At 42.2% G+C, this 7326-nt stretch overlaps 1 long non-coding RNA gene across 1 annotated transcript; it reads right to left on the reverse strand.

The window, feature by feature from the left end:
- Positions 1-1244: 1244 nt before the first annotated feature.
- LOC109489285 lies at positions 1245-4102 on the reverse strand. The gene is made up of 3 exons (XR_002142228.2): positions 3830-4102; positions 3291-3455; positions 1245-1371 (listed from the first exon to the last, which is right to left on the reverse strand). It is a non-coding gene; the product is annotated as an uncharacterized LOC109489285 (long non-coding RNA).
- Between the last annotated feature and the right edge of the window lie 3224 nt (positions 4103-7326).

Consider the following 7326-nt stretch of genomic DNA (forward strand, 5'->3'; position numbering starts at 1 on the left):
TTGTAATAGGAGTCTCCAATATTTTTCTCGGCTTACCATTTGTCTTTTACTTTGCTTATGATTTTTGTTATGCAGAATTTTTAAAAGATAACTTATACAGTCAAAATTATTGAACTTTCTCTTATGACTTCTGGAATTTATATTCATCTAAGAAAGATCATCTCCATTCTTGGCTTATATAGATATCTTCTCTTGATTTCTTCTAGTATTTTTATGTTTTTTTTCATGATTTCAATCTTTGATCTGTTTGGAATTTATTTTGGTGAGAGATGGGAGGTATACATCCAATTTATTTATTTTTTTTCTGTTGGTTACCCAGTTATCTCTATACCATTTATCAAATAAGCCACCTTTCTTTCCCCTATTGATTGAAGAGTCATTTTTATTATATACTAAATTCTTCCTCGCATTTGTTTCCATTGAAGGACTTTCTGTTTTGTTCTATTAATCTGCTGTTCATTTCTGCACTGGTACCAATTATTTTAGTGCTATGTTTCAAGATCTACTCAATTTAGTTCTCTTCTTTACTCTTCTTTTTCAGAAAATTTCTGGCTACTTTTGCCTATTTTTTCCATATAAATTTTAGAATGAGTTTTCCTGGTTCAAAGAAAATCTAAGTGTTGCTTCTGGGGGATTGCATTAAATTTATAGATTAACTTAGAATTCACAACTTGATGATGTTGGATCTTCCCCTTCAAGACCTCGTAAGCCTTTCCTTTCACTCCACGTCTTCTTTACTCCTTTGGAAATATTTTCTTCAAGGAGTTCTTATGAAGTTTTTTTCCTGCATATTTTATTATCGTTGTTATTGTAAGTGGGATTTCATCCATCTCGTAACTGGCCATTTAGATAGGTAGATATAGAGATGTTGATGTCGAAAAACTGTCTTGATGTGTATATATATATTTTAAAGGTTTTAAGTAACCTCTACACCCAACATGGGACTCAAACCCACAACCTCAAGATCAAGAGTCACATGCTCTACTGACTGAGCCAGCCAGGCACCCCTTGATTTGTATATATTAACTTTTCATTGAGTTTAATTGCCTTTAGGTTAACCATGCGCTTCAATTAGTGACAAGCTCCACCTCTCTCAAGCGTAGTAAACAATTTGTCTGTTTCCTGAAAGATTTAGATTCCTTAACAATTAGATCGTTAACCTGGCTTAGATTCAGAAACAAACAAAAAAATTACAAGGGAAACATGGAAGAATAGACAATCATGTGCTTATTAGTTAAGATAGTATCTTCACTATAACACACAACGGGCTCTCTCCATACAGTACAGTGGTGCCCAGGGTCAAGTGTTCATCCTCCAGACAGTCCAGTGGCGTTTTGTTGTCAAACGGTCCAATAAGAATTGAGGACAAGCCTAGTGAAGACAGAAAAAGCGTTCTTCACATGTTTTTCAAGTGTGTTGGGCTGACTCTATGGAATCAGGTAGTTAAGGTCCAGCAGGGAAGCATGGGGACAGCAGGCCAAGCCAAGCATCCTCGTGTGCCAATACTGGGTGGTCAGTGGGACAGCATGTGATGGGCTGTCACATCAGTACGTGCTCTAATAGGGCCGCCCTGTGACAAAATGCCTCACTGTGTCTGAGGAACTGTAGAAAGGAGCAAGACTGAGGAGTTTGGGGCTCAAAGACTGGCTCCCATATGTTTGTTAAATAAACAACTTAAGAGGTGCCTGGTGGTGCAGTCGTTAAGCGACTGACTTCAGCTCAGGGCATGATCCTGGTGCTGTGGGATCGAGACCCACATCAGGCTCCTCCGCTAGGAGCCTGCTTCTTCCTCTCCCACTCCCACTGCTTGTGTTCCCTCTCTCGCTGGCTGTCTCTCTGTCAAATAAATAAATAAAAATCTTAAAAAAATAAATAAACGACTTAAGCAGGACTTGCCGGGTGAAGGAAGAGGAGAAAATAATAACAAGCTGTTGGAACAACATATGGAAAAAATGCAAGAGAAACGCTGAGTGGTTGGAGGAGACAGAAGAGACAGATGAGAGGCCTCCCGCTCCCAAGAGTCATTATTACAATTTCAATTTAGGGTAACGTGTTAAGTGACTTCTTTCTTTCAGAGCCAAAACATTGAAGGACAAGTCTCTCCTTAATTTTCCACCTCCCAGCTGCTTCTGGTTGACTTTGGGGGGGGGGAACCCAGAATGAGACAGATGTTTGTTTTATAAGGGGGAACCCCAGCTGTCTCCCACGCCCTCACTTTAAACTCACAGCATTTTTGTTTTTGTGTTAAAAATTGTATTGGGGTAATATATATAGAACATAAAATTTACCATTTTAAACTTTTTTTTCAGTGTACAATCCAGTGATATTAATTTTAGTCACATTGCTGTGTCCCCATAACTACCATTCATCCCCAGAACTTTTTGATCTTTCCAAACTGAAATTCTATACCCACTAAACACTAACTCCTCATCCCCCTGCCCCTGGTACCCACTATTCTACTTTGTATCTATGAATTTGGCTATTTCAGGTCCCTCGTGCAAGTGGAATTATACATTTGTCCTTCTATGACTGGTAGACTTACCATCATGTCCTCAAGTTATGCCCATGTTGTAGCATGTGTGAGAATTTCCTTCCTTTTTTTTTTTTTTAAAGATTTTATTTATTTATTCGACAGAGATAGAGACAGTCAGCGAGAGAGGGAACACAAGCAGGGGGAGTGGGAGAGGAAGAAGCAGGCTCATAGCAGAAGAGCCTGATGTGGGGCTCGATCCCATAACGCCAGGATCACGCCCTGAGCCGAAGGCAGGCGCTTAACCGCTGTGCCACCCAGGCGCCCCAAGAATTTCCTTCCTTTTTACAGCCTAATAATATTCCATTTTGTGTATAGACCACATTCTGTTTATCCCTCATCTGTCAATAGACATTTGGGTCATTTCCACCTCTTGGCTGTGGTGGAAATGCTGCTATGAACATAGGTGTACATGTATCTGAGACCCTGCTTTCAGTTCTTTTTAGCGGAATTGCTGGATCATATGGTAATTATATTTTTAACTCTTTGAGGAACATTACTCTTGTCCTAGAGCTACAGTATTTTAGAGTCTACTTCTTTTCCCCCTTGGCTTAAAAGTGGACTTACTTGGGGCGCCTGGGTAGCGCAGTCGTTAAGCATCAGGGCGTGATCCCAGCCTTCCGGGATCGAGCCCCACATCGGGCTCCTCCGCTGGGAGCCTGCTTCTTCCTCTCCCTCTCCCCTGCTTGTGTTCCCTCTCTCGCTGGCTGTCTCTCTGTCACATAAATAAATAAAATCTTTTAAAAAAAGGTGGACTTACTTGATTTAGTGGAGAAGCGGTTGGAAGCAGCTACCTGTATGGGATGAGAAGTAACCAAACAAGTTCAGCCTCGCTCGTTTCCTCTTGTTTTCCATAAATGTCACTGTATTTATGAATCAATTGCCCTGAAAACTAGTGTTTCTCCGAGAATGATCTAGGAAGCACCTGTGACAAAAACAACCTGTTACACAAGCAAATTCCTGAATGTCGTTCCATCTACGGATCCAGACGCTCTGGGGAGGAGGCTAGGCATCCTGCAAGTTAGCAAGCTCTCTGGGTGAGTCTCCTGCACATACTAGTGGGAGGACCCCTGCTACGCATCGTTGCTTTCCTGGATGCCAACTGTAACTGACAGATTTCTACCCGCAGGATATTCCCATCTGTTCTCAAAAATGTTCAAAGGGGTACTCTTCACTCTGAACTTGAGAGACGGCACCGGGTCTGGCTGAAGAGGACTGAATGGTCTGGAATGTTTACTACAGGACTTAACAAAATATGGACACATGATCACACACACGGGACACTCCCATAACACTCACAAGCCCAGCTGTTCCTTCATGTAGAATGGGGACGCTCCTTCGTTGGCCCACATCCTGCCCCTAATCATATTCTCTTCTTTGAAGGTATGGGTTTTGCATGGTCATTGGTTTGTGTGTCTCAGTGAACTGCAAGCAATACCACCTAGCAGGCATTGTCTTACACCGAAGCATTTTATTCCGATGGCACAGAATCCTGTCTGGTCTCCTGGGTAATTGGTCGAAACTTTTAAGTACAACCATCATCAACTATTTCCGCAAATCCGGCTACTCCTCTACTCCTAATTTAAAGGGGCATAATGTACAACTGATGGGAAATAAGGCTTGCTCTCCTCTAAAACAATCTCACCACACCTTAAAGCCAGGAGCTGGTTTTACAGGAAGTCATAAATGGGCGGGGTAGTTTCAGAAACTGTCTTCCACACAGTACTGAAAAGCAGCAGCTACCTCAGGGGTTTCCTTTCTCACTTTGTCAGCACTGGGGTTGAGAACATAGGGCTCTAGAGGGAGACAGACCTAGGTTTTGTTTCCTGGCTCTGCTGAACTTGGAGAACGGGGTAAGCCCCTACTTCCTGAGGAGGTGGTAAGAAAGAAAATAACGCAGGTGATGCCCTTGGCACTGTGCCTGGCCCCTCGTAAGCACCCTAGTGGTGGGGATCACTTCATCCCCACGCACACACGCCACTCTCCCACCAACACTGCCTACAGCGCTGGGTGTCCAAAACTCTGCTGTTAGAGCCCCAGTCTGCTCTCCTTTGCTGTGGCCGCCCTTGGCAAGCCCCACCCCTCCCAGCACACTCCCTGCCCTCTGCGCAGTGACTAAGGGCTGAACACAGAGCACGGACTTCCTCTGGGAGGAATGGAGTCAGAGCGCTTGGCTCCCAAGTTGGGTGCAGAAGGGCCTCTGTTGGGAAGAAGAAAATACCAGAACTACTAATCTTGTGTTTCCTCATGCTTCCAGACATTGGGGTGGGCACAGGCTTCTTTTTTACTGATGGGTGCATGATCAAAACTGTTTATAGATTACAAAGGCAGCACAGAGATGATTCGTTGCTACAACCCTAAGATAGTTACATTCGATATTCCCATTTTATAGATGAGAAGACCGAGGCACAAAGTTTTGCCCAAGCAAGTACCCAGGCANTGTGGGAAAGCTGAGAGTCACACCCAGGCAAGTTGACTTCAGAGCTTATATCCTCAACTGCTGTGGTGTATGCTAACTAAACATTTAGAGGCACATCATATTTGTAAGACGTCTTTGGCGTTCTAGGAGAAACACAGGGAAGTGTTGTTGAGTCCCTGTCTTTTAAGATTTCCATTTAATAAATAAGGATTAAATGACATATGGTATTTTCAGAAACCATTAAGCTGTTTTAGATACTGGGGAGAAAAAAAAATGAAAAACAGAATTTGTAGACCTAAGTACAGATACAAGAACGGCCTTTTGTGGCATAATAGCTACTGATGACATTACCCATTTTGTTGTAAATTTTGATATATGAACATATGTGCCCACCTTGATGTTAACTCTTAATCCCCCGATGGTTATCTCCTCACAATCTGAACTACAGCTAACTCACAGTATAAGTTACATAGGGTTTATAGGTCTACACTTCAATATTTAAAATTTCAGTGACCAAACTTGCAAATGTTTTTAAAGATACCCCTTACATGCAAAAATCCATAATTTTCATGTGATTTTTACACACGTTTATACGAATACCCATATTTTTAGTGGTACTTTTTTATTTTTATCTTCAGCCCTTATTTAGGTAATCAGGTGGTTCTATGCTCCCCAAATCCTAGATTGGGGCTAACGATGCAAACTGCTTCTGCACTGCACACAAATTAACAAGTAGAAGGATGTTAGGAGAAACTGAACCAAAGCTCGTCGCATTCCAGAACACCCTGGTTTACAGAAAGGATGGACACGAGAGCACTCATGAGGCCTTGTATGCATCATCTGGCCCGGAATGAGACTTCATGCAATGCTCTGGAGGCTGAAAAGGGGACATGAGGTAGGCAAGTCTGGAAGGCAAACCACGCTCACTGGCAGAGTTAGGGCTCCCACAGCAGAGCAGGGGCGCCAAGCCAGGACTCTAAATAGGGTGGCTGGCATAAGACAGAGAGGCTTGGAGAGTGGGGCGACCTGCTGCCAGGCCAGAGGAGTCTGTGCTTAGAAAGGGATTATTTTAATGAACAGGGATGTCTACAAAGTGGGAAAGAGATCCCAGAAAGGACAGAGTACGAGGGAAGAGTCCAAAGGGTCAGTTTCCCCGACAGTAGCTTCAGGCATTATGCGCTCCATGACAACACTGATCGATCGATATTAAATGGAAAATGCTGGCAAAGCATTCATAATGGTACATAACTAAGGTTACAGCTGTCAGAGTTTTGAAAACTATTTCTTTTGAAGATGGATGCACTGTGATTTTAACATGGGATTTTTAAAAAAAAGTTTATTTATAATCTCTGCACCCAACATGGGGCTTGAACTCATAACCCCAAGATCAAGTCACATGCTCCACTGACTGAGCCAGCCAGGTGCCCCTTAACATGTGATTTTTTAAAAAAGATTTTATTTTTTTTGAAAGATAGAGTATATGTACACTCTATGAGAGTGGGGGTGAGGGGTTTGGGAGTGGGGCAGGGGCGGAGCAGAGGGAGAGCGAGAGGGAAAGAATCCCAAGCAGACTTTGCCTTGAGTTCGAAGTCCGACCTGGGGCTCAATCTCACAACCCTGAGACCATGATCTGAGCCAAAATCAAGAGTCAGAGGCTTAACCAACTGAACCACCCAGGCGCCCCTACCATGTGATTTTAATGGGCAAGAGTTAAATACACTTCAATATTTTCAAGCCCTCACCACTGCTGAATAGTCAATGGAAATGGGCAATTATTATTTTCAGAAAATAAGACACTTTGGTTTTAAAATGTGGTACCAAAATAAATGCTTTAAAGGACATATATGTGAAAGGTTAAGAGTAATATTCAACAAGTGTAAACTTTGAGAGGAATACACTGACACAGCCCACGTATCTACATCAACAAAGAAAACAACGCATTACCTTCACACTTCATATTACAAAGTTTGTGCTAGCATTAGATGATATATTAATTTTATTTTCTTTACATAAATTGAGGAAGAAACATACAATCAGATCCAAATATATTACAAGGCATTTAGGGAGGTGTGTTTTGTTGTCCAACAGAAAAGTATCTGAAATCGACCTTCAAAATTGAAATAGACTTATTTAAAAGCACTTTCCTGGCTCCTTTCTTGTTTAGAATATATCCTGGTTTTCACAGAACTATCAGTAAATGGATTTGAAATTGTGTCTTATGCAGTTAACATTCCAGATGTTCCAAAAAATCATATTCAACACATTCTTCTAGTTGTTTCAAGACCCTGGGGCTATCTGTGACAGGACACTCTAAGACTGGAGGTCCTTGCGTGTCAGCAGGCAGCTTACTCTGGGTTTTAAAAGCACAATTGAGAGT

Source organism: Ailuropoda melanoleuca, chromosome 1, assembly GCF_002007445.2.
Source record: "Ailuropoda melanoleuca isolate Jingjing chromosome 1, ASM200744v2, whole genome shotgun sequence".
NCBI lineage: Eukaryota > Metazoa > Chordata > Mammalia > Carnivora > Ursidae > Ailuropoda > Ailuropoda melanoleuca.